This window comes from Salminus brasiliensis, chromosome 4 (genome assembly GCF_030463535.1).
Source record: "Salminus brasiliensis chromosome 4, fSalBra1.hap2, whole genome shotgun sequence".
Taxonomy (NCBI): domain Eukaryota; kingdom Metazoa; phylum Chordata; class Actinopteri; order Characiformes; family Bryconidae; genus Salminus; species Salminus brasiliensis.
The window spans coordinates 4,562,041-4,587,745 of NC_132881.1; the positions used below are offsets into that span (position 1 = coordinate 4,562,041).

General features: G+C 41.6%; 1 long non-coding RNA gene across 1 annotated transcript in view; it reads left to right on the top strand.

Moving 5' to 3' along the window:
* LOC140553977 (uncharacterized) overlaps positions 1-25,276 on the top strand; it is a 30,755-nt gene extending 5,479 nt beyond the window's left edge. Inside the window, exon 4 of the long non-coding RNA XR_011979572.1 lies at positions 25,235-25,276. This is a non-coding gene — a long non-coding RNA (uncharacterized lncRNA). The remainder of the gene's footprint in view (positions 1-25,234) is intronic.
* The last annotated feature ends 429 nt before the right edge of the window (positions 25,277-25,705 follow it).

The following is a 25,705-nucleotide window of genomic DNA, read 5'->3' on the forward strand; positions in this document are numbered from 1 at the left end:
GGCTCATTGTTAAATTAAGGTAAAAGTATTTTTGGATAATTAGTATGTGGGTAAAATGATGTTTTACCAAGCTATTACATTAGTACTTTTTGGTTTTTGGCTCATTAGTACTTTTCTTTTTCATTAGTAAAAGTTTTTTTTGGCTCATTAGTACTTTTCTTTTTCATTAGTAAAAGTTTTTTTTGGCTGATTAGTACTTTTCTTTTTCATTAGTAAAAGTATTTTTGTATGGCTAGGTCAGAAAAAAAACTTTTGTCTAGCTAGTACATTAGTAGAAGTAGTTTTTGGCTAGCTAGTTTGCTAGGTAGCTAGCATGACTGACAGTTACTAATTCTTGGCTAGCGAGTACATTTGGATATTTTTATAAAATATGTATTATATAAAACATTTGATACTAGACTGAAGATCATTTTACTTTCCAGAATATAATTGTATATCTTTACATACAATTATTTATATCAGCTATTTATCTGCTATTTGTAAAGCATAGCATAATCAAGACAAAAGTAGATAAACGTCTCTCAATACTTTGAAGCGAGTTTGATTTACTCTAAAGTTTATTTAATTCAGCTTCTTGTTGGCGCAGTCAGGCTGATGTCCCAGTTGACCCATTACAGATGTGCTTTAAAGCTCATTCAGCAGCAGGAAGGGTGTCAGTGAAGTAAATGCGCAAGCCTGTATTTCTTATTAACCAAGACGAACACATGTCAGTCGCGTAGGGTCGGCTATCTAGGCTTGTTTGATTTGCTAGAACGACATTTCCCAACCCGACGTTCCCCGTGATGCTGCATCTCAAGTAGCCTCAGTGCTGCACTGCCAAACTGGAATCAGCTCTGTCATTCTGGAGAGAGGAGTGCATGTTTCCAACACGGGTCAGTCATTTCTTCCAGCTCCGGCTTTCCCAACTCCAGTCCTGGAGGCCCACCTGGGAAAACATGAAACTGTACAGTGCAGGTGGGCCTCCAGGACTGGTGTTGGGAAATGCAGAGCTTGAGAGAAACGACTGACCATTATTTAACTCCTCTGTTCTAATGCGAAAGTGCTGGTTTCAGTTTGCTGTTGCAACATCGAGACTGTTAGGGATGCAGCACCCACCCACCTCTGTGTCAGGCACTGATCGTTTGAAATGTGGTTCAAGAGGTCGTACGCGTTGGAGCTGTGTGCTAACCTCCACCCTTTTAGAGTGGTGGTACATAACGTCCTCTGTGAATGTGATGTAAAACTATGTGTCTCAGCAGTGAGAGGGGTTCGAATAGTAGAGTAAACACAAATAAACAGAAACACAGGTAAACAGGTACTGATGAGTTATTGATTGTACTGATGAGCTGAACTTGGTACTGGATAGTGAATTGTAAATACTGGACTGGAAGTGGCCAAGCTATTCCTAATTCACACCAAAAAACCCAAGTATTGATGATATCTGTATATTTATTGTAATGTTAGTAGAGAGCCACTGCCCCTTGCTAAATCACGGACTGCCTAGCTTCCTTTATTCAAACATGCATGTCCAAGACAAATAGTAGGAGGCGCCGTCGGTGCCTGTGGGAGCAAATTCTCAGGTTTCGGTTTATCTGATGTCAAAATGTGTTGATTTGCTATCGAACACTTCATATATTTGAAGATATAAGGGTATACGTATGTAATAAAGCCCAGTGTTATTATTGTTTTAATCACTTGGATTAAACACTTTCTACATTGACTTCCATTGAAAGGAAAGAGCCTTCTTGCCTTCTCCTGGAAAATCACTGTTTTGAAGATACATGTTTTTTATTGGATAGCGCCTATATATATGTATAATATACATTTTTAAATGTTATATAAAATATAATATATTTTTTATATATTTACCATATATTTTGTAGTATTTTTACACTGATAATTAAATATTTAAAGCTTGGTTTATGACTATGTCTTATACAAGGCTGGATAGGTACAGTATGCAAGAGTCCACAGTATCTATGCATCCATGTGTACTGTATGATATACCCAGATTCATAGATATCAGTATAACTGTATGGCTGAATACAGTAGCAGGACACATCTTAAAGCCCGGATTTTGTTTGTATGATGTTGGGTTGGTGTTCAGTGTTGAAATAAGGGTGCTGTCCATCTCTACAGCCGTTCAGATAAAAGCCACATGACAGGCGTGGATGTGTTGTCTGCAGTTGAATCACACAGGGCTGTTTTTTTCCTCCTCTTTGACTCTTGGCTGGATTGGTGCGCGGGTCGTGGGTGTAGTCTGTGGGTTATTCCCAGTTGGCCGGAGATAATTGGTCCAGTTGTGCTGCTACGGCACAAGCCCAGACTTGAGGAGCATGAACGTGCATACGTGACTGCCTCATTGGCTCTGTGGGTGGGCAGAAGGTGGTTAGGGTTGCCGAGGGATCTTGTGTCATATGATTTCACTTTTTTTTTTTCCTCTCCTGGAGTGAAGGGGAAAGCGAATCCCACAGATGAACCCCTCAGGCGCTGGGTCATCTGGTGCCCAGCCAGCAGGTTGAACAGTTTCAGTGTGGGCCTGGCCCTCTGGAGCCTGAGGAGCAGTAGAAGAACCCTTTGCTGACACAGATGTGCAAATGCACACATACACACACACACACACACACAGCTTGTCTAGTCCCTGTAGAGAAGTACTGCCAATAGAATAAGACTCACTGTAGCAGAAAGACATGAACCTATTGGCATCATGCTGCCTAATGCCGGGCATGGGCTAGAGGGGTATAAAGCCCCCCAGCATTGAGCTGTGGAGCAGTGGAAGAACTGTGTTCTCTGGAATGATGGATGGGGCTCCATCTAAAACTGTTGGGGATGAGGTGGGGCGGTATTCATCTTACATGCTGACTGCAATCAAATCCTCACAGCAATGCTCTTCCAAAAATCTAGTAGAAAGCCTGTTTACCTGTTTAACTCTTTATTTAATCCCCTTGATTTCAGAAAAACGTAAATGAGTAGGTGTCCCAATACTTTTGAGCTCGAAGGATGAATTCATAACCTGCTGTTTTTGCAGCTTCTGAGTAGACTGTGTGGAATGAGGACTGACTCGTGCATTTTAGTACTGTAACAATAGTTATATTTCACATATTGCATAAAACTCTTTAATATGAACTCTGAATTATTATTCATATTAAATCAAGACCTTGATTGTGCCAAACTCACAGAAGCTCCTCTGGAATGTCTGAGACTTTGTTCTTAATGGATATCTACATAATGTGCATGTTTATTATTGCTGTCAATCAACAATCTTGCATCTGGCATTTGTTGGCATTTTTTTTGACATTATATAAATTTGCCAGTTGTTCTTCACATTGTATAAAAATGTCATGACGAATGGACCAATTGAAATGCTCCAAAATGACCTGAACTCAAATCTTCCTCCATTGACTTCCATTCAAAGTTGAACAGGTTTTTTCCTTCTCCTGCATAGTTGCCGTTTTGGAGATCCAAGGTTTTTGCGTGACTGTGGCAATACGTACTACACATACAGCATGTTCTACTGGGGTTGGGGTTTATAACTACATAATAAGCAGGCCCAACGCCAGGACAGTTTGATTTGATGAGATTGCTGAGGGCCGGAGCACATGAGGTTAAGAACACTACAGGCCTTCAGGAACAATATTTATCTTCATCACTTTCCCACTCGATCAATAAAACCAAGCCCGAGTTCTTGGGGCTTAATTTCCAAAATAATCGGAGTCTTGTTGAATCCAATAATAATAATCAGTTGGCTACTATAAATATTAATGTTGGTATTAATAATTCAGCATATGGATGGAAATGGACTGTTGTTTTAATGCAATGGCTAAAAGATTGCATTTTGCTTTTAAAGGGCCCATATCCCGGACAAACGAGCCATCGTTGTGTGTGTAGAGATGATTAGGGTACCATTCACCCCCGGGCTCATATATTATTTACAGTGGTTGTGATGTCATAAATCCAGTGCACTGTAGCAGCACTGTATCTGCCTCTTTAGCCCTACTCGTCCCCATTCACGTCAGTGTTATATGGGGTGCGTGTTGTTTTTTTTAGCTCAGTACAGGAAAGCCCATCAGAACAAAGCTCATTTACATGTTTCAGTCTTAAAATACAGTAACAGCGACTGTCTAATTGTAATAGTTATAAATTCAGACTGTTTTTCTGGTGCATAAGTAAACACAGCTGTTATAAGTAGAGCTTAGGGGGGAAATACAGAGCGAGACAAATGTAGGATATGGATCATTTAGCACTAAAGCCCCTGTTTAAGGACTGATTGTTGAGTGTACAGTGTACTGGAGATCAGTCATAAAGGCACAGTAACAAAAACAGCCTGTGAAATAGTCGTGTAAAATGACCTCATGATATATAAAGTGAACCTTATATGGCACGGCTCCTAAGACAACCATGATGGAGTACCAATAGCCAATTTTTTTTAGTTTGCATATGATTTAAATATGTAAATCTGACTGTTTTTGTAATAGTATGAGACTTGGGCCAATAGAAATGCTCCAAAAGGACTTTTGGAGTTTAAGATCTAATTGGACCGTAGTGTAAATGTTGTATATGAGCCCTTTAATGATGTAATATTGAGTATTGAGTCGATACACTTGGCAAGCCGGTCCAAACAAACAGACACTACGCAGCTTGTCAGCTTAGCTGCTGCTTCAGTGACCAAAAATCACAATGTTTTATTATTTTTTTCTTTCCTTTCTCTCTCTCTTTCTCCCCCACCACTTGTTCCGAACCCACTGGAGGCCTGCCTCGCTTCGGATCTCTTTAGGAACTCTCTCAGGGCCCGACAGAAAGTCAAAAGAGGTGCTGTCACCCCTCCTCTTCTTTACAATAGCATGTTGTACCACCACTCACTATAGCAGGCACTGAAAGCTCTACTTGCACAGATATAATTGATGTGGGATTTTCCTGACTGTCTTTGTCTCTCATACTCAGCCCGCCTAATAAGATCTGCGTATCCGACAACAGTTTGTCCTAAGCGCCGCGATCGTACCCCTCCACCATGGGAATTTCCACTGAAAAGGGGTTCGAGGTGGAGAACTGGCGGGGATAAATAAAAGGGATCCTCCGGGGAAATCAAGGCAACATGCAGATACATGTTAAAACTCTGGAGAGGCGGCTCATTGAGGGCGGCGGGGGAGCCGCCAAACACTGATGTGATGGAACCACAGATGCCACACGATACTGGGATTGGGGTGTTGGGGTGTGTGTGTAGATGAGGGGGAGGGGGGGGGGGTGGAGTAGACGGGGGTGGGGCTAGGTCTAGGGACCTGTACCGAATAATGAAGCAATTAGGCGGACAATTATGAGCACCTGTGATGCTGATTGGCACGCTTGGCGCTCCATCTGTGTTTTTCCCGGCGCTAAAGACATCTTAATGTTGCTAAGTTAACCTCTAACAAGGTCCGTAATGATTAGAAGTGCCCAAACCGGGCCTGCATAATAACAGACCGTCCTCCCTACCCATGCGCCCTAGCTCTCGCGCATGCACACACACATATATACACACACACACGCACAGGAGGTTTGCATTAGGAAGAGGAGATCATCCTGAAGAGCAGGGGATTGCGTCATGTATTATTGAAGCTTCCCCCTTGTCTAAACACAACTCCAATAAATTGGGGTCCCCATTTTTCCGATTCATTAAGGTTAATGCAGTTTTAATTAGTACTTGATTTGAAGCCTATTAGATGTAATTTATAAGTGCTCTCCAGGACCTGCAAACGGTGCTGCGCGGGATTAATAAGATAAAAAGGGCCCCGAGTTGAATTAGTCACTGTCTGGTGCGGTGCGCGGACTGTGGGATTCCTCTGCGCCGAATCCGAAACTGCTCTGTTTATTTGCACAAGTGCTTTCAATCACATTAGACCGGGCTAATGAATGGTGGCTTTCTCTTCGGGGATTGCATCACCAGGCCGGTGGACTCGGAGGCCGCCGGATTAGTGTCCCGTAATCAGATTCGGACAGAGGTGTTGGGCAGCTGCCCTGAAATGCTCCCCGCTTCCCGCTATACATGGCTGTTCAAAAGTTTGGAATCACTTGTTGGATTGAAAGTGGATGTACTTCTGCAGGATAGCCTCAGCATACAACAGGGAGGGTAAAATGGATGGTTGTGGATGGCTTTTAGAAGGAGTGAAGGGAATTTGATCAATAAATGTATAGATTTATGATACGAACTGTAGCTTTAAGGGGGTAACAATTCAGATATTTTAGATTTAACCAAGTTTATTCAACTCAAACACCTGCTGTAAATGAAACATTTTTGACAGAATGGAAATGTTGCAGTTGTTCATGACAAATGGACCAATAGAAATGCTCCAAACTTACTAAAATCTTTTTACATTGACTTCCATTAAAAGACATGAAGGTTTCAGGTTTTTGCCTCACTGCCACTATTTATTTGAGTTGAAGTTATGAGCTAGTTATACTGGATGTGGCCATTTGAAGGGATTTTCTATAGGTTGAACAGACTAACCAATTTGTTCTACAGTGTACAATTTCCAATACAACACAAATTAGTCACTGAAAATGTGCATCCTAATAATGTCAGTGTTTCCTTTTATTAGTTTATTAGCATTCAGAATTGAAAATAAAGTATAGTATTAGGACCTGAAGTTGTACTTTAGTGCCCCAACAATCCGCAAGATCACATGCACACATACATGCTCAGTATATACAGTATGATACAATACCATACGCTGGGATGCAGTACCGACCGCACCATACAATCTGTTGTGGTGTTAAATACTGAAGTAGTGATGTGACCGTTTTTAACATTTTAACTTTTATTTATTTCCAAAGCAACTAAATGTTTATATGATTAAAATAATCAATAATAATTAAAAAAAATAAAGTGCCTTGTTCCACTTTTACAGTGTGGATGGATGGGTGGAGCGATAGATGTTACAGATATACAGACAGATATATACATATATAGACATAATACAAGTAAATGGACAAATTTACAAATTCAGAAAATTCTCCAAATGTCTTTTCTGAACACTTTAATTCTAAGTAAAATATCATTCTGTTCTAAAAACAGTAATAAATAAGTTGTAAAACTATTGTAAAGTATACAATCATGTAGTATTTTGCAATGAAGTTCTTTTATATATTTTTTTTATTTGCCTTGAAATTTGATCGCTACTTTTCAGGACAAGACAGCAAGGAGATTCACTATAGATACACTCCACAGCTTTTCTCGGTCTGTTTGCCTCCGTTCTTTAGTCTAAAAATAATATAATGTCCGAATGCTTTCTATGAATTATTCAAAGCCCATTAAGTTGTAGAGTGCTGGTCTAATATTACACATCACTTCATACATGCTACTGGAACTAGGTTGGTTTTCTGTTACTGAAACACTGATTCCAAACTTTTGAACTGTATTGTAATGTGTCTGAATAAAGCAGCCAATTATGCATTAATGAGGACGTGGCCTTGGAATTAATGGAGCCTCTGATCGTCTCTATTGCAGTTGTGATGTGTCTGGCCTTTTGACACTGTAGGGGAGGGAGATTAGCGTGGAGATTTATCATTAGAAATCTTAAAGGCCTTTTGCACCAGGCTCTGTCGTAACACATAACGTGAGTGGGTAATGCCAGCTGTTCTGACCCGTGTTCTGACCGTTCAACTTTAGAGCTAAATTAGACTGTGGGAAATTAACTTCTGCCTTTTCTAATAATGGCGTTGAGAACAGCAGAATGGGCGTTAGTACTGTACACACTGCACTATATATGTATTACATTAAAACAGTCTGAGCTGTGTTTGGGATCTTCTGATAATCTACCACACCTGATTCCGTTGATTCGAACTGCTAATTCACTGACCAGGTGCCTCGGAGGAGGGGAACTGGTAGAGTTTGGAGAATGTGGGAGCAGCTTTTCCTTAAACCGCAATTTACTTTTCCATTAGGGGTCCAAGCATCTAGTGCTGGAGCAATACTGAAACCAGCCATATCAGTCATTATTATTTTTGCATAATTGTATATAGAATTATTTTAATTTTGTTTTTATTATTATTATCAGTTTTGTTTGTGTTTTATTATTTATTATTTTTTATTATACTAATTAATGGAGTTTTCACCATACATACAGTTAAACTGGGGGACTCATGTTGGCCAAGTTTTCACCCTGTCTTCAGGACATTGTGAGCTCCAATCCCTGCATTCCATCTGGTATTTCCATGTTTGACCTTTTTCACCTTTCGACATAACGTGAATCTGGCAGTTGTTCTTTACATTGTATCAAAAAGCTGAATGGACCAATAGAAATACTCCAAAACTATTTGGAATAATATATTTTACATTGACTTCCATTGAAAGTTAATATATTTTTTTCCGTCTCCTGTAAAGTTGCCATTTTGGATATTCAAGGTTTTTGTCTGATTGATTTATTTAGGACATTTCCATATGTACTGTAGGTTGAAGTGTGTGTGTGTGTGTATGTGTATGTGACATGCGAATGTGAATGAATCCAGACATTTCAAGCGTTTAGTCCCTCTAAAAACCTCATCACTATAACCACATAGCTACAGTTTTATGCAGAACATTGGAAAAAATGATGTAATGCCCCTTTAAACAGCATTAGCATTTCATTAGAGGCCTGAACATCTAGTTCTGGAGCCCTGTTGTTATATACTGAGGAGTAATTTCTAAGGTTTAGTTAATTTATACTGGTGAATAGTGGTAGTGTGCCCACATGAATAAATAAATGTCAATGTTTACTTGAAATCAGTCTCCTAAAGCATCATTTCTAGTTCAGTTGAGAGTCCAAGCTCTGTGTAACTGCTACGTAAGGTTTAAGTGTCCTTATCGATACTCATGAGGGGAATGTAAACTATAAAGGGCCCATGTCTTGGGGCCCAAATTTTGTACAGGGAGTATACATGTCACTACAGGCCATAAATGGACACAAGCATAAATGGACTACAGCCAGCTTTAATTTAAGTTCATTGGTTTTTTTGTGATGTCACAAGTTATGAACTATTATATGCATTTCCTGAAGGAAATACCAGCTCTCGCAAAGCAAAAAATTAAAGTGGAGAGCGCGGTTCCTGCAGAAAAAAATGTGTGATGAGTGTGATTGTAGCTATGGGGAGTTTCTGTGACATAAGTGTTGGTTGCTAAGGTGTTACCAGGTCAAGATCGAGCCGTGTCCAGAAACCTTTGGCTAAAATGTAGGGCGTCAAAACCTTTACTCAGAAGATCTCACCCAACACGTCTAATGTCTCAGGTGTCCACAAACTTTTACAATTTTAAAATTTAGGGTGCCGAACCTTTTGGACCCCTAATGAAACACTGTTTAAAGGGGAGTTCCACTGTGTCATAATTTAATTTCTCAGCTCATGTTGAAGTTATAAAGAGTGTTACAACCCAGAATATTTTACGAGGGGAGGCACAGTATGTGGTAGCCAATCAGAGAAGAGTAAACGGTACATCTGCATACTTTATATTGCGATTTGGGCCCTTTGGGATTTCTATGCACCTCATGAGTATCAATGAAGGACTTCTTTAAATCCTAAATAGCAGTTACACTGAGCTTGGACTCCCAGCTGAACTGATGATGATGTTTTGGGGTGGAATTACAATAATTATTTATTATCATTTATTATTATTATTATTTAAAGGCGCAGTAAGGCAAACTGAAGAGGAAATGAGAGGCTGGTAAACGGTCATTTAATTCAATTAGAATCGCGACTGGTTTTGTTGCCTGGTCACACACCAATGTTTTGACCCCTTTACATGTTTGTCGCGCTCTTTCCGGGCCTGAAACACACTGAAACTGTAGATCTGGCCAAAACGAATAAGCTGCACAAGAGAGCAGTACTCCAAAACAGAGCTGTTCGGTTGACAGCCATAGTCACAACACATTAGGCGATCCAGCGCACTGGAGCTTTTTTCAACATGACATGCTCACTGTACGCGAATGAATTGTTAACATGCTCTGTCTGAAGGCCTTGTCACACACACACACACACTCGTTTATCCCGAGCAGGAGAAGACAAGAAAATGCTCCGATCAGAGGAGGTTAAGGAACAGGTGGAGGACTTCTGGCTCGCAGGTTCTCTGGAAAAGAGATATTCTCTTTCACAGTGTGTGTGTATAAGTGTGTGTATAAGTGTGTGTGTGTGTTCTTGTATGTATGCGAATTGCCCCCAGAAGTGAATTAAACGTTCCCATCTGCGACCTCAAAAGGCTCACCCTGGCTAGCTAGATCTGAGATCGATTTTGTGCACTTTGCGAAATTCTTGAAGAGAAAAACACACACACACACATATACACACACACACACACACATGCACACACAATAGCAGTTCACTGGGGATCATTTTTCAATGGGATAATGGTATTGTGATGGGGGCTCTTCTGGACGATGCTTTCACACGTTCTCATGTGTTCATATCTCCATAACCCGAACCACACGGCCGCCACGTTTCAACTCCTCCTTCCTGCGCCGCCGCCGCGGGGCACAACTCTGCTCGGCATTACGCTGACGCTCCTCAATTGCTCGCTTCAAATTCAACGTTGCCAGAACCACCTGCGAATAAATTATACAGCAGGCCTCGTTGTCTTCGGCTGTTGGCGTGAGGAAGGGATGCACTCAGTGATGGCCTGTAGCTGGAGTGTGAAAACACTGAAAGTCACTGAAACAGCATCAGTGCTTTATTAGGGGTCCAATAACCTAAAAATGCAGCTTTATTTATTTATAGACTTGCTATGTGTAGATTTACTTTTTGTACTTACTATATATATATATATGTGTGTGTGTGTGTGTGTGTGTGTGTGTGTGTGTGTGTGTGTGTGTGAACATGTGCTTTCACATCAGGGACTGTGGAAAAAACAATTTTTTAAAGTTTTATAAAGTATGTAATAATATGCCATATAGTCCATATACAATTATTAACCTGTAAATATATATATATATATATATATTAATTTTTAAATATCAATATTTTTGTTCTGTGTACCTTTACAATTATATATAAAATCAAATTTACTAGTAGGAAGCTCTAAAAATAAAAAAAAACATTAAAAAAATAAAAATGAACGTGTCCGAAATGAGATATAGATTATAAAAAAAAAATTGTGTGTGAACTCAAAATAATAAAAATAATAGCCACAATATCTTGTATTTCAAACATGCTAAGACTGGACAACACCAAACAAAAAGTAATTTCATGCCAAATATATATATATATATGATTTAAAGTATCTAATTTTCAGAGTGTAAGTTACTATTGTAGGAAAAACTCTATTCAATATATTAAAAAATGATTAATATTAGAAGTTAGAGCTGGACGATATGTATTATAAGTATTAGATCACAATATTTAAACACTTTTCCCAATTTCCTGATGTTTTAACATGCAGACATGCGTCCATCAGCAGCAGCAGCAGCAGATTCTTAAAAACTGCTGTTCAAATACTCCCCCATACTGAGTACAGTGACTGTCAGCAGCACGAAATCCAGCGAAACAGCCCTAATGACACTTTCTGTACTAAAAATATTATTTCTTAAGCGCTAACGATATCCACGATAGCACCGTGTGCTCTGAAAAGCACACAGTCTATCATAATAACAACATTTATCACATATATGATAAAACAGCGTCAGATTGCCCAGGCTGTTAGAAGCGATTGCACATTTTTAACAGAACATTATTATCATTTGATTCATATTCAAGTGCACAGGGAGTTCAGCAACATCCCACCAGGCCTTTAACACAAACTACAGGACCACACAGTACAAACCAGCGAGACCTAGACTGAATATAGTGCGATTAAACATGTGCACTACAGCACTTACTGACAGGACAGTAAGTAAAAATGGGTTAAGTGAGGAGTCCAGAGTGTCCAGTGTTCAGATTAACTGGGTAAATTATGCACTACCATGCAGAGCTTGTTAGTCAATATATATATATATATATATTAATAATTGTGTTTGGTAGTAAAGGGCAGATTGACATATTACACACTAAACACCAATATTGTAATTGGTTGTTTACTCACTCGAATAGTTAGAACTATTATTATTATTTTTATTATTATTATTATTAATATTATTATTACTTAGCTCTATAATTTTACAGCAACCCTACATTTTATTCTGTTCAGAGAACATCAGTTTCTTGCAGTTCTCTCCATCTTGTATAACAAATGACCGACCAATTAAATGATCATGAGGTCAGAGATGTGCAGCCCAGGGGTCGGTTTCACCAGCTGTACGCAAGCTCAAATGTAAGATAGCTAGAATGTACGTTGAGGTTTACTGAAGCAGCACAGAAGCTAGATTTTACACTGAGTTGTACTCCCACCCTTGTAGTAGGACAATTTATGGACTCAGTTTTAGGTCTGGGATTACACTCCTAAAACTGAAGCTGCCGAACATGCCGAACTTGTTCTCTGCAAGGTGCCACAGTAACAAGGTTCCCTATAGAACCTTTCAGTGGGTTTCAAGCTCGAGGAACCTCCCATAGCGTGAAGGTAGTAGGAAGAATCCTTAAATCCTTAAATGCAGGTTGAATGTTGACATTATGAGGGTTCCTCACACCTACGCTCACATCTCATTTAAGAAATTTAGGGAACCTAAAGTGGTTCCTCTGTGGTTCCTCTGTGGTGTGGTTATGCTTGTGTTGGGGTCATGAGCTTAAGGGCTGAGCTGTGATGAGGTCCCAGTTTAGATTTAAGGTCTGACTTGAGCTTAAGCTTAGGGTAGTACAATGATGGAGCCCTTTTTCTTGCTACTGTAGAGCCATTTGTCCATCATAGAGAAGAACCTTTTATGGTTCTTTGAATTGAAGAAGAAGAGCTTTAAGGATGCAGGGCCCTGGAAACCCAGCTGGAACTGAACTGAATGGATATTTAGTTGAATGCATATTTCTGGTTTCCTCGTACTGCACTTGCCTGTGTGTTGTTGAGGCAGAGGGAATAGAGAGAGAGTGAGTGAGTGAGTGAGAGAGAAAGATAGGGCCGTGACAAACGTCCCAGGGTAGAATATCAGCCCCCGTGGCTTACTCTATCTCCCCTAACCCTCTCTAACCACTAGATGGTGTATGATAACCATGAAGAGGCACTCCCAACCTCCACGCTCCTTGAGACACTAATAGGGAGGGTTTGGAGGTGTGTGTGTGTATGTGTGTGTGTGTGTGTGTGAATGCGTGGGTTAGTAGTGTGAGTGTTTGGGCCTGTGTGTGTGTATGTGTGAGAGCGAAGAAGAAGAAGAAGCAATCAGGAAAGTTAAGAATAGACTCCAGTCTGGCCTTTTCGCAGGTGATTTACGGTTTCTTATTCCTCAGATGAAACCTCTGCGCTCAGAACTGTGTGCTGTCATCAGTTTTATAGCTGTGTGTGTTTTTTTTACAGGTGGGAAATTGCATTGTTAGGAGCAGACCAATAAAAGCCACCGGTAATTTATGGTAACAGCAGCGTATCGAGTTCAAATGATACTTCGTCGACTCAGCCTTTGCATAATGTGCAATTTCGCTGGTGGAATGTGACCCAGCCGCGTGGCTGACTGTCTTTGGCCGCTTTGTGGTGTTGGGGAATTCAGTCGACTAGCAAAAGAAGGTCCAGGGAGACATTTTTGCTAATAAAAGTGCTATTTTAATATTAAAATTATTAAAAAAATAGCAAAATAGATTGTTTTTAGAGAATTCGAAAGTAAATTAGTATGTAGTATGTTAGTATGTAGCAACAACTGTTGCATTTAGCAATATTATATTAAACTAGAATACTGATCTTAATAAACTCGACTTAAATTAATAATCTGTAATAAAAATAAACTATATATTTATAGTTTTATATATATAGCTAAAATCAATTGTGTTTGTAAAGATACTCAAATAATGTAATTTGGGGCTGTAAAAAAGTTTGTGTTTAGAAATTATATTTGTGTGTAAATGATTTGGCACCCCTGGTCAAATTTTTAGAGACTTGTTTTTATAAGTGTAAAATAAAAAAAAAGCAGAAAAAATGTCTACACACTTTAATACACAATTTCTGTTTATTAAAAAAAAACATTTAAATGTAATATATTACAACAACTTAAATATGCATGCTATTGAAAAAATATATAATAATATTTATATGTGATTTTTAAAAATACATAGAATTTGTTCTTTAAAATGTGCAAAAAGTTTCCAAACAGTGAGTGTGTGTGTGTGTGTGTGTGTATATATATATATATATATATATATATATATATATATATATATATATATAAAACCAAAATATATACATATATATTTTTTCCAAACATTTGCTAATTATAATTTTTTCCTTTTATAGTTTTTCTGAAAACCGGGATTTAAATGTTATGATTGTTTAACATTTAAGAAACGTATAAATTGAACTTGCTGGAAATAAGTATCAGCTTTATTAAAGATCATGTATTTTTATTGAATGTTCCCCTTATTTCATTATTTATTTATTTAGTCGTTTAGTACAGTCCCATTCTCAGTGTGATCACGAGTGTGTAATGTAGTCCCTAACTGATATAAGTGGCGTGACTGGCTAGGAGAATCGCAGCTGAACTCGCAGAGGGAATGTGGGCGATGTATGTATGCTTGATACCAGCTTTAATGCTGGAGATCTTTTCCGTGAAAACGTGTTCAGCTGGGTGGGTTCAGTATATGAGCACCATATGGAAATGGCTAATAACGTTAGACACGCCAATAAGTGGATTAATCCTGGAGTAAATAGCAGGTTCTTCAGATTCTGAGCTCCGTTCATCTACAGATCATGCATCATCTTCTGCTGGGCCTCGGCTACATAATTCAATTAGTCAAATATCTGATTCAGAGAAACGTCATACCTCGCCCCTCTGTCATTCCACCTTTCAAAAAAAATCCCATTGCTGGATTGGTCACCCCGGTCAGAATAGCTCCGTGTGACGGTCTGCTGGAACTTACCTGACATTGGGAATGGCAGTGGAGGCTTATTGCTTGCTAATGCGTCAGCGAGCGGCTGATGCGTCCACTTTGCAAGAAGAAAGGAGTTTGGAGAGAAAGAGAGAGAAGGAGAGAGAGAGAAGGAGAGAGAGAGAAGGATGGAAAGAGCATGTTTCTCCACCTGCTCTGGACTGCATGCAGGGTTCAGAGAAGGTTCAGTCCCCCGTGCTGAAGCCGCCGAGAGTTCAGCCTCCTCGGGGCAATGCAGAATATAAACATCAGTCTCCCTCTCTCTCTTTCTTTCTCTCTCTCTCTCTCTCTCTCTTACATACACACTCACACTCATACACACTCATGCCGGTCCATTTGACGTAGGTAGGCAAACGTTCGTCTTAAGCATGTAGAAATGCAGCAGTGTGAGGGTGGAGGTTCAGCTGCAACAGTTTTGGAGGTGAATCATGTTCAGTAAGACTCTTCACAGTTTATTAAAAGCATTCAGCTCGTGGGTGAAAAGCTCTGTGTTTCGTGTCTTTTAGAAAACGATTCTGAACTGGATTCAAATCTAATTGAATCAAATTGCACAATTGTGTCATTACGATTCCTTAAACGAATGATTCAGTGCTAAATGAATCCCAGTTTTCACCACAGCATTGTTCGACTTAATGGCACTTCTCTACGCCACATTTCAGGGCTGGATGGAATCTCAAACTGAGCTCCAGTTAAAAAATAAAGCAAAGGATTTGAATAAACTTTTGGTTGCATAAAGAATCATTTTTATAAGAGAGTTGAAGCACCTTCTAAAATTAGAGTGTGAGGAACCTTTTTTTAAACATTTTCTAATGTAGCCCAGTTTGAGATTTCTCACTGAAATATTGCCTAAAAGAATCATTATCAAATTCGAGGAATCATTTTACACTGAATCATTGTTTAAAGAATCATAATGAAATAATTTTGATCCGTTGGGAAATGTGAGCGATTTGCACTGAATCAATTTCTAATTAAAATGAAATAAAATCCAGTTGTGTTTGAAAGTTAAATTTCACCATGAACTGAATCAATTTGAAAAGAATCAAAGTGAAATTGAATCAAATTGTGGTGAAAAGTGAGATTTATTAATGCACTGAGTCACTTTCAATAGATTCGTAATTGAATCATTGTGAGGTCACAGATTAACACCCATGATTACACTGCTTTTGGTGGAACGGTGTGTGTGTGTGTGTGTGTGTGTGTGTGTGAAGAAATGATGAAATATTTTGAGACCAGGCTTACTCCTGACTTTGAGTGTGAGTATGGATGTGTGTGTGTGTGTGAGTGTGTTGAGCCTGTGTTTCCTGCCCTCCAGAGGGCTTATGTTGGGACGGCGGTCCGTCCGTCTCTGTTACGGCGTGTAAAAGAGACAAAATCAAACATTGGCTTCTTCCACTTTTCCGGAGTTTAAACAAGCTGTTTCCGGATGAGCCGTGTTGGAGTTATTGTAAGTGTGAGATATATATGGGAGAAGATAATCCCTGTCCAATCGTAACCCCTTCTGCACCCCCCCCTCCATCCTATCCCATCCCATTCCAGCCTCCTCTTTAAATCCACCTCTGCCACCCCCATCACTTACTTGGCCTTTCCTCTGCTTTCTTGCCCCCGCCAGCTCGTCCGAATAATGAATGCCTGCTTACGAGCTCGGAAGGGCGACCCGTCGCCTCGTTCTCGGCACTGCCGGAATGTCATATCTCCTCCAAATCGCCCAATCAGCATGCTGGAGTGCAGGGTAAACAGAGCAGGCACGGCAGAGCCCCTGCGCCCGGGCCCGGAGAGCCTTCCTCATAGTGGGCCGTGTAATAGACTGGCTCGCGGTGGGTAAATAACACACTGCCTTTAATGGCAGCTCTCGTCCCGGCCGCCACATTTAAATCACAGGGGAGTCTCCCAGCCCGAGCTCCGTCTGCAGCCTCCGTCTACTCTTCCCGAGCTAATCCGGTTGACCTCGGGCAGGGCAGGCGCTGCAGGACTACAGGGACCCCCAGCCGGTTTAGAGCACAGCACCTGCCGGGCCAAATCCCACCTTACTCGACACGTATTTAGAGCATAATTCAGGCAGAGGATTCGGGCTAGTGCTGTGTCGTAAAGGGCAGAAACACATGCATTTTATATAGTGCAGTGCGGAGGTCTTGAGCAGCTCTATGAAGTGTTTTAAAGCGTTTAGCTCAGAAGTTAGGGTGGAAAAACACTGTAGCATTACAAAAGTATATAAAAAAAAACATAAGTTAAAGTAAATAAATAAGTTTTAAAAGTAAAAAGTCATTTAGATATTTTGGTTTTTTAAAACATTTATTTAGTCATAGCGTTAAGTCTTGAAAATCACATTTTAGGAAGGGAGCTGGTCAGCAGTAAAACTGACTAAAGCAAACCTAAACAGGGCATTTTTCTATTACTGTTAGAGTTCACTTTCTATTTATTTATTGATGTTTAAGCAAGTTAGGAAGAAAATACCAACAAAACATACTATTTAAAAAGTGCTGTAAAATTGCATTAAAACAATAAATAAGTGAATCTGTAGAGAAGTCAGACATGGGTTGGTCATAGTTTTTGCATATATACAAAAATTAAAAATTAAATATACAAACATTGTGTGTATATGTATATATAAATATACATATATACATATATAAATATACATATATACATATATAAATATACATATACATATATATTATATATTTACACACACAAAATCTTTTGTTGTCTTTTATGTAGAAACACTCCAAAAACACTTGCCATTTACATTATATAATAACAATGTTTCATTTAACAATATTTTGCAGGAATTTTTAAAATATTCTCTAATTGTCTGTCTGTCTTCACATGATTTCTGTTACTGGAAAAGAAAAATCTGCTCTCAAATTAAAGCAGTTATGGAAGAGAATTATCTTTTTTAATGTAAAGAATGAGGTAGACCCAATCCTTTTTCATGACACACACACACACACTCATTTTTCTTGCACTGCTAAGTCAAAACAATGTGTACAGTTCCAGAAAGTGAATTTTCTATTTATGTATTTTTTTTATCTATTACTGCCATACACTGCAGTTACTCTCTTATACGTAAATATATATGTGTGTGTGTGTGTGTGTGTGTGTGTGTGTGTGTTATTGTAAAATGATACATTGTTTTAAAAATAAAAAACAGAAGTGAGTTAGAAAGCTGAGGTGTGTGTAGGACAGGATGCGGCTGTGGGTCGGCTCTCTTTTCTTTATTTGGAAATTAGAAGGAAAAGAGTGAGAGAGGTACACTCAGTGTGCTCGTGTGTGTGTGTGTGTGTGTGTGTGTGTGTGTGTGTGTGTTTTAAGATTGCTCAACAGCTGTTACGTGATTACATAAACATAAGAAAGGAAAACTGCGTTATTTAAAGTATTATTTATGAAATGATGTAACTTTACCACAGTTCAGAAATAGCTTTACATTAGATTAACATCAGATTGGGATGTTTCACTTCTATAAGTTTTAGTTTTAGTTTTATTAATGTAATTACATACATGTGATACTTATAAATATAATATATTTAAATACAGTAACTGTATTTACTTAAAAAATTTAATTCATGTAAATCAGTTTCAAAATAAAATAAATATATAATATCTACTAAATATATATATATAAATTACATTATTATTATATAATAATATTTTTATTACATTTTACAGTCAAATTAAATGTCAATCATAACTGTAAATTGGTTATTTGACATAATATATCTTCAACATGCTGTAATTTTTATTACTATACATTAATTTGCTTGTTGTTTCCATTGTTGGTCGTTTCTAAAACTCTCTAATGTTTTAACCTCCTCTACTCAGAACAACTGAGCACACTCGTGTCTATGAGAACGTTTCGTTTGGCAGATGTAGCTCCTATCAAGGTGACCACATGCAGTCATTAAAGCCCATACTCTTTACTAAGGCTCCATCAGCACTGAGGGGACACATGATAGCGCTGGCTAAAAGAAGTGGAAGCCCAGGTTTGAATGTGGCCTCCATGAAAACAGCAGCCTTTGATACCGCTCTCCGCTCTCCGCTCTCCGCTTCCTTTTTTCTCCTCTTTTTTTTTTTCCTCCCTGGCCGCGGCGTCGGTTCCCACACCGGCTGACCTTGGAGGCTCTTTAGAACTCTCTCCCCACCCAATTTGCCTCCGCCGAAGGCTTGCTCGGAATCTGTCTGTTGTTTCATTGCATCACCAATCGCTAAGCCTTCAGAGACCCCCCCTTGAAAAATAACACCTGAGTTTAAGGTCGGGAATGGAGAGAGAGAGAGGGAGAGAGAGGGTTGGTGGAGCCAGGTTGGAGAGAGTGGTAGAGAGAGAGAGAGAGAGAGAGAGAGAGACAGACCCAGACAAAGCAGTGAAATATAATTTTACCTCCTCTGGCAGGAGTCCTCTGGTCAGTCGAACGAGCAGTTGAACGCGGCCGCTTTGTTTAGCTGGGTCTGACCGCTCCCTTCCCTCTGATTCCTGGGAAGCACTCGGGCCTGGCCTGCCGTCTAACCTTAAAAAAAAAAAAAAAGCTTCTGCGTCTGAGGCCACTGCTGCGAAAAAGTGCAGGGTGAGGAAATGGGGGGGTGGGGGGTGCTCAGGAGCGGAGGGGGGGGGGGGGGGGAATAAGTGCATCCAGCCATATAGGATTCCAGATAGGCCTAAATGTACAGGGGTGTTTAATTATACAGGCATACAGTAAACATGTACTGCCCCGGCTGGACTGCTGGACTGCTGGAGGTTTCTCTCTTCTGTCTGAGATGAAGGCAAATCCAGCTTCAGCAAAAGAAGCGAGCTTATACACCAAAGAAAAAGGACATCTTAACGCAAGGCTAGCTCCCACCCTAGATCCAGAGGAAACACACACGCACACACACACACACACACACTGAGTGAGAAGACGCGCTGTAGCACTCTACCTTATATGGCCGGCATTTAGAGAAATCCATCACCGAAATGTATTTGCATTCAGTATTTGTACAATAACGTTTTGGTGGTAAAATGATGAATCACAGGAAAGACCACAGCGGTAAAAGAAGAGGAAAGGAAAAATAAGGATTTGGGGGGGGGGTTAAAAAAAAAAAAAAAACGAAAAAGAAAAGCAAGTACAAGGTCCTCCGGGGGAACCTCGCGCCGCACGCTAATAACAGATCCGCAAATCATCGGGACAGACGGCCCATCTCCAGCTCCTGATCTACTGCTTCCTTCCAGCCTTCTTAAAATTCCTGCTAGAAACTGCTAGAAGAAACAGTCCAGCGCAAACATGAGGGTTAATACGCTAATTAAGATCCGTTACTCGCGCCTGAGTCCGTTACTCGCGCCTGACAGTGATCAAAAAAAGAGAATTTGCTTATGCGGGATTGTTTTCACGAGCCCTGGACGGCCTGATTGTTCATTTTCCTTTAATAGACATAGCTGTGAAAAGCCTCACTGACAGCACTGTCATAGAAAACCTGCTATCTCCATTTTGGCATTATTCGAATCTGGTCAATTTCATAATGAACCAATAGAAAAGCTTCAAAATGATGAATCTTACATTCACTTCCATTGAAAGTGAAGAAGGATTTGTCCTGGCCTGTAAAGGTGACTTTTCAGAGTGGCCAGATGTGTCCAGATGTATTATTAATCTATTAATTAAGTTTAAGTATTGATCCTGACTAGGGTATTGAGTATATCCGTGGTAGTGAGAATACCTGTCTGAGTATGGCTCAAGCCCACAGTTCTAAGCTTTTGTTCGTAGCTACTGACGGCAATACCGAAAGCATCATGCTCCCAGGATCTACGCTTGGGCCCCTGGACTCTGAGTCCTGCTCAGAGTTTGAGCTGCGCTCCCGCCGCACGGCTGCCCACCGCTGCGTTGCCTTTGCCTATTGTCCCAGGCCCAGAGGCATGGCGAATTCCACCCATGTGCGTTTATTTGATTGTTTAAGAACGATTTCCGGAAGCAAAGTATTAGAGCGCCAGAAGCTGCCTTGTAACAATTAGGGGGTTAAATGGCGGCCGGCCACACAGGAGGGCATCGCCTCTCCGTGCCCCCTTCCTGCACCCCGGGGGTCAAGGGTCGAGAAACTTTTCAGGAAAAGTCAATTTCTCAAGAGCCCCAAAGCAGGTGGACTCCAGGTTGGCACTGTTTATCCAAACTAAATGAAGGAAGTGGAGCAAGAAAGAATGGCCCTCAGTGGAAACTCCACAGAGAAGAATATCCCCCTTGTCTGAGGTGTGATGCGCGGCGGCCGTGTGAACGTATGAACCACCGCTCAGCCGGGTTCCTACGTGTACTGTGTGACCTGTCCTACAGAGTGAGGAATGCAAGTGCAATTTTCGGATCGTTCAGTCGATCTCCAGCGGCCAGTGCGTAAGCCTTCGCCCAAGCATGCACTCCTCCTCTGCAGCGTTATTGAAGTCAAGACCTGGAGATGAACCCTGCAGGAAGGAGTTAGCCATTGGGAAAGGGGATCAGAGCGTTGTTTGCAGAGCCCAGGGCAGATTGAGGAGATTGGAGGAGGGGACGAGCCCGAACCAGAGCCCCTCGCCGTTTTCACTGGGAGGTAAACAAAACGGGAGGGAGGTGGGACCAGCCCCTCTGAGAGACACCCTGAACTTTCCCCCTGTACACCTGCAGGAAGAGCTTGTGGGGAAAGGGTACAGAGGTCCCAGGAATGCTGGGGAGTCGCCCCCCACATGCCACCGGGCAGCTGCAGTGGCCAACGTGGCCCAAGGGCAAGGTCGGGGGGGAACAGCCTGCGGATTGTTTTTGCTCCAATAGGATACACACGGCCAGTGCGGAGTCATGGAGCAAGCCAGCTGTGGTCAAGGCCTTTGCTCCCTGCAGCCTGACCCCAAATTAGCACTATAAAGGCAAGCAGGGATGCCAGCTAATTACTGGCCTTTTTGCTACCTTTTGCCCCACCTGGGACAAACATAGCACTCCTAGATAGATGATTCCAGGCCTGGTCTGAATGCAAGTTTGAATTCCTGTAGGGCCAAAACCCTCTACGCTAAGCATCTTAGTAGATAGATTAGTGGAGTGCTATGAACCCTGAAATCAGACTTCTTTAATGGCGTAAGTTAAATCTTAGCTACAGTTATGATCTTAACCTTCACGGGAACCACCTACTACATTATGCTTGCTTACTAGCCGTTCTTCTGGACTGTGGCGTATTTGGGACACACAGGCCAAATGCAAATCTAGCATTGATTTTGAAGTGCTATAGAGTGCATTTTGCTTCTGAGAGCTTGGGAAGGAGCTGGGAGCTGCCAGAACGCAGCTAGCTATGTGAGTGAGAGTGGAGGAACTTGCGGAAGGTGGCCTCAGGCCTACTCAGTCCGGACAGTCGACTTCAAAGGAAGTATGGCAAATGGAATCTGTCCTTATGCTGCAGCATTCAAAGATGGTTTCTTTTCCCATTAAGATATTGAAATGAGGGCCATTGTTCGGTTGTTCCATAGTAGGGCATCGAGTTCTTATGAAGTTGTAATTAATGTGCAAAAGGTCAACAAAATAGTTAGCGCAATGGTATGCATTTATTTAAAGCTCAGTTCGCTCGCAATTCCGGGAGTATAATATGGTTTATTTTCGTGTATTTCTGTAAGAAAATAAATGACACGCTTGTTAAATATTCAAATTGTGTAGATGCCTTCAACAGCATATCATCTAATACACACCGATCAGTCATAACATTATTACCACCTGTCTTATATTGAGTAGGTCCGCAAAAGATCTGACCCGTCGAGGAATGGACTTCACGAGACCTCTGAAGGTGCCCTGTGGTATCTGGATCAGCAAGACGTGAGCAGCAGGTCCTGTAAGTCCTGTAAGTTGTGAGGTGGAGCCTCCATAGAGCAGACACATCAATGAGCCTTAGGTGCTCATGACCCTGTCGCCAATTGTCCTTTGTACCTTTTTTAGGTACTGGCCACTGAATACCTAGTAAACCCAGCAAGACCTGCCTGATGTTTAGGAGTTCTGACCCAGACATCTAAAACAATAGTTCCGATTCTTATGCTTGACTGATTTATACTGCTTCAGCACCTCAACTTCAATAACTGACTGTTCACTGGCCGCCGCCCCGGACAGATGCCTTTGTAGATGATCAGTGATTTTCACTTCACCTGTGGTACTAATAGTACTAATATTGCTAATGTTACGGCTGATCGGTGTGCATGCAGCCTTTATGCAGTCGTGCCGAATGGCTTCAGTGTGCTCTTCCAGAAAGCTCTCTCACCTGCACAGTGTGCTAAACATTCAATTGAAAATTAGAAGGCAGCATTCACTCGGCTAGGTTTCCCCTGTGGAAATCCCCATGCAGGCGCCTAATGATTGTAATTTTAGTGCCTGTAATCACGGACGTGTTAGCTAAGAGCCGTCTGTTGAAAGCGCTGCTGTTAGCCTTGGCGGAAAAGGGCTGATTTCAGAACTCCAGAGATGAACCCCTGCCCTTATGAGGCGGTACCAGCCGAAAGGTAAATCTGCGCTCCACCTGTTTTGACGGCTCAGGCATGTTACTTGCTGGAGTATGAAAAATGCACAGACTTAAAGACCTGACAGCGCACAGAAGCTCAGCATGGTCATCTGCAGTGACGTGAGGCTTGTCGCTTTTGTTAGCATTGCATGCTACAGCTCGGTTTGCTGGGCTAGGGGCAGGACGGGCCTACTGTAGCTTTGTGTTTTCGGACAATATGTGGATAAGTTGCTCTTATCCCGTTATTAGGCTAATGTAATAGCATGTGCTAATCCTCACTCAGCGAACCGCTGGCCTGCTGGGGGCTGGGTGGACGGTGGGACGGCAATGTTATCTGGGCACAATGCGGAATCCTGTGCTGCCATGCTACACTGGCGAGCTTTGGGCCTGTTCGTACAAGTCCTTCACACTAGCCCCCCTTTTAAAATGATTTTCTCCTTTCAGGCTTTCTCTCGGCCTCTTTCTCGCCGCCTCGGACTGACAATCGCTCTGCTGGCAGTGCATATTCCACACCACCACCCTCTCGCCCCCACCCTACTTAATGCCAAATTAAGCCCCCGACTCTTTTATTTTAAATGAGAAGGGCTGGAGAGAGCGGCGACAATCGTGATTGTGCCAGAGAGAGAGGGAAAATTAAACGGTCTTTAAAAAATACAGAAACCCCACATTAAAACCCTGCGCCACAATTGCTGCTAATTGGTAGATTATCCGGCCGCTCTCGGAAGCCTAATGCGCAGGGGTGAGGAAGAGGAGTCTGGCCCCATACACCCCCGCCCTCCCCTCCGTTCCCCCCAACGCACTTCCATCGCGCATCTCGGTTCCTCTTCCTCGGAGCGGCGGGGTGCGGGTCAAATCGTGGCCGAGCAGGGGAGGGATTAGCGGCGCCATTGTCGCAGTACGTGACCTTGACTGGAGTTTTCTTTTCGGCCCCTCCCCTTCCTCTCCGCAATCTCCATCAGCACACGCTCTCCGACAGGCCTGGTAATTAAACGCTTCAGAAGAGCTGGGCGAACCCAAACCGCTCTCAATACCTTCCCCAGAATGGGCCCAGTGCAACTTAACCCATGCTCTCCATTCGAAAGAGAGTTACTATGGACTATGAACTACGGCTATACTGAACTACTGAGACTGAATTCGGAACCAGGAGAACAGGAAAGGTTGGGAAAGCGCTGGAAATTTACTGCCACGTTCATTCGCCTGGGATTTTTTTGCGTGACGGTGTGGTTTCTGAATCACTAGCAGCACATGGAAAAGGTGGACACGAATGGCTGTGCCGGATTCCACCCAAACATGCTAACTACTACTGTCATACTGTCCCTTTTACCATCACAGTAAACCTGCCTGTGCACTTTGTGAACCTGGAATCTGGTCTTATTGAGCTTTGTAGCTTAGTAGCCTAGCCAGTTCTGCACTCTGATCACCATTAGGGACTTTAAGCTAAAGCCTTTGGAAAATATGAGCTGCCTTTACTGAAGGAACAGTGTTTACATCTAGTGTAAACTACATTTCTTAAGTAAAACATTTGTAAAAGCATGAAATTTACTGATTGGGACCTCGCGTTTTAGCAACTATGGTAATGTTGTGGGTCGTGGCTTTAGGTAAATCAAATTTGTGCCTGTGCAGAACGACTTTAGCTATGCCTAACCTAGCTGTCTTGCGTCACTGTAAGTTTAGAGGCCCTATTTTAGTGATCTTTAGGCGAGCCATCAGTTGCACACCGTACAGATTTAGGGCGTGTCAGTGTGTATTTGCTATCGTAAGGATGGGAAACGTTCGCCTTGCACTGCTCGAAATGTACAAGTCTCTTAATGAATCATGGGTGTGTTTTTGGGGGCATAACATGCAGTAATAAACCAATCAGCGTGTCTCTTGTCGTTCCCTTTAGGAGCCAGGTGAGGTCTGACTTTGGCGGATTGCTATTTCTGGGGGTGTACGTTCGCTGTTGGGCTGCACGCGCCTGTGTTGACAAGCCACTGCCAAGATAGCAACGAGCGTCTGACTGTTGACGTCTGCCTAGGCTGTTTTCAGTCAGTGGAGCTCCTCCTGTGTTTTCCATCGCCAAGATACACAGCAACACTCCAGAAACTGACCTGAACACCCCTCATTTCAAGACCCCCGCTCCCATCGATGTAGATATATTCACCAGCAGTGCTGCTGTTTAAACAACGCAGGTGGAAGCAGTGGAAATAGACTGTTGGTGGGCTCATCTTTTAATAACACTACGCTAATGACCCACCATTTTCATTTAGCTCTGCCTGCATGGGGGGAAAAAAATCATGCACTGATGCAGCTTCCTCATGACCCACTAGTTCTGCATGTGAGAACCACTATGTTTAATCCCAGTACATTAATAAGC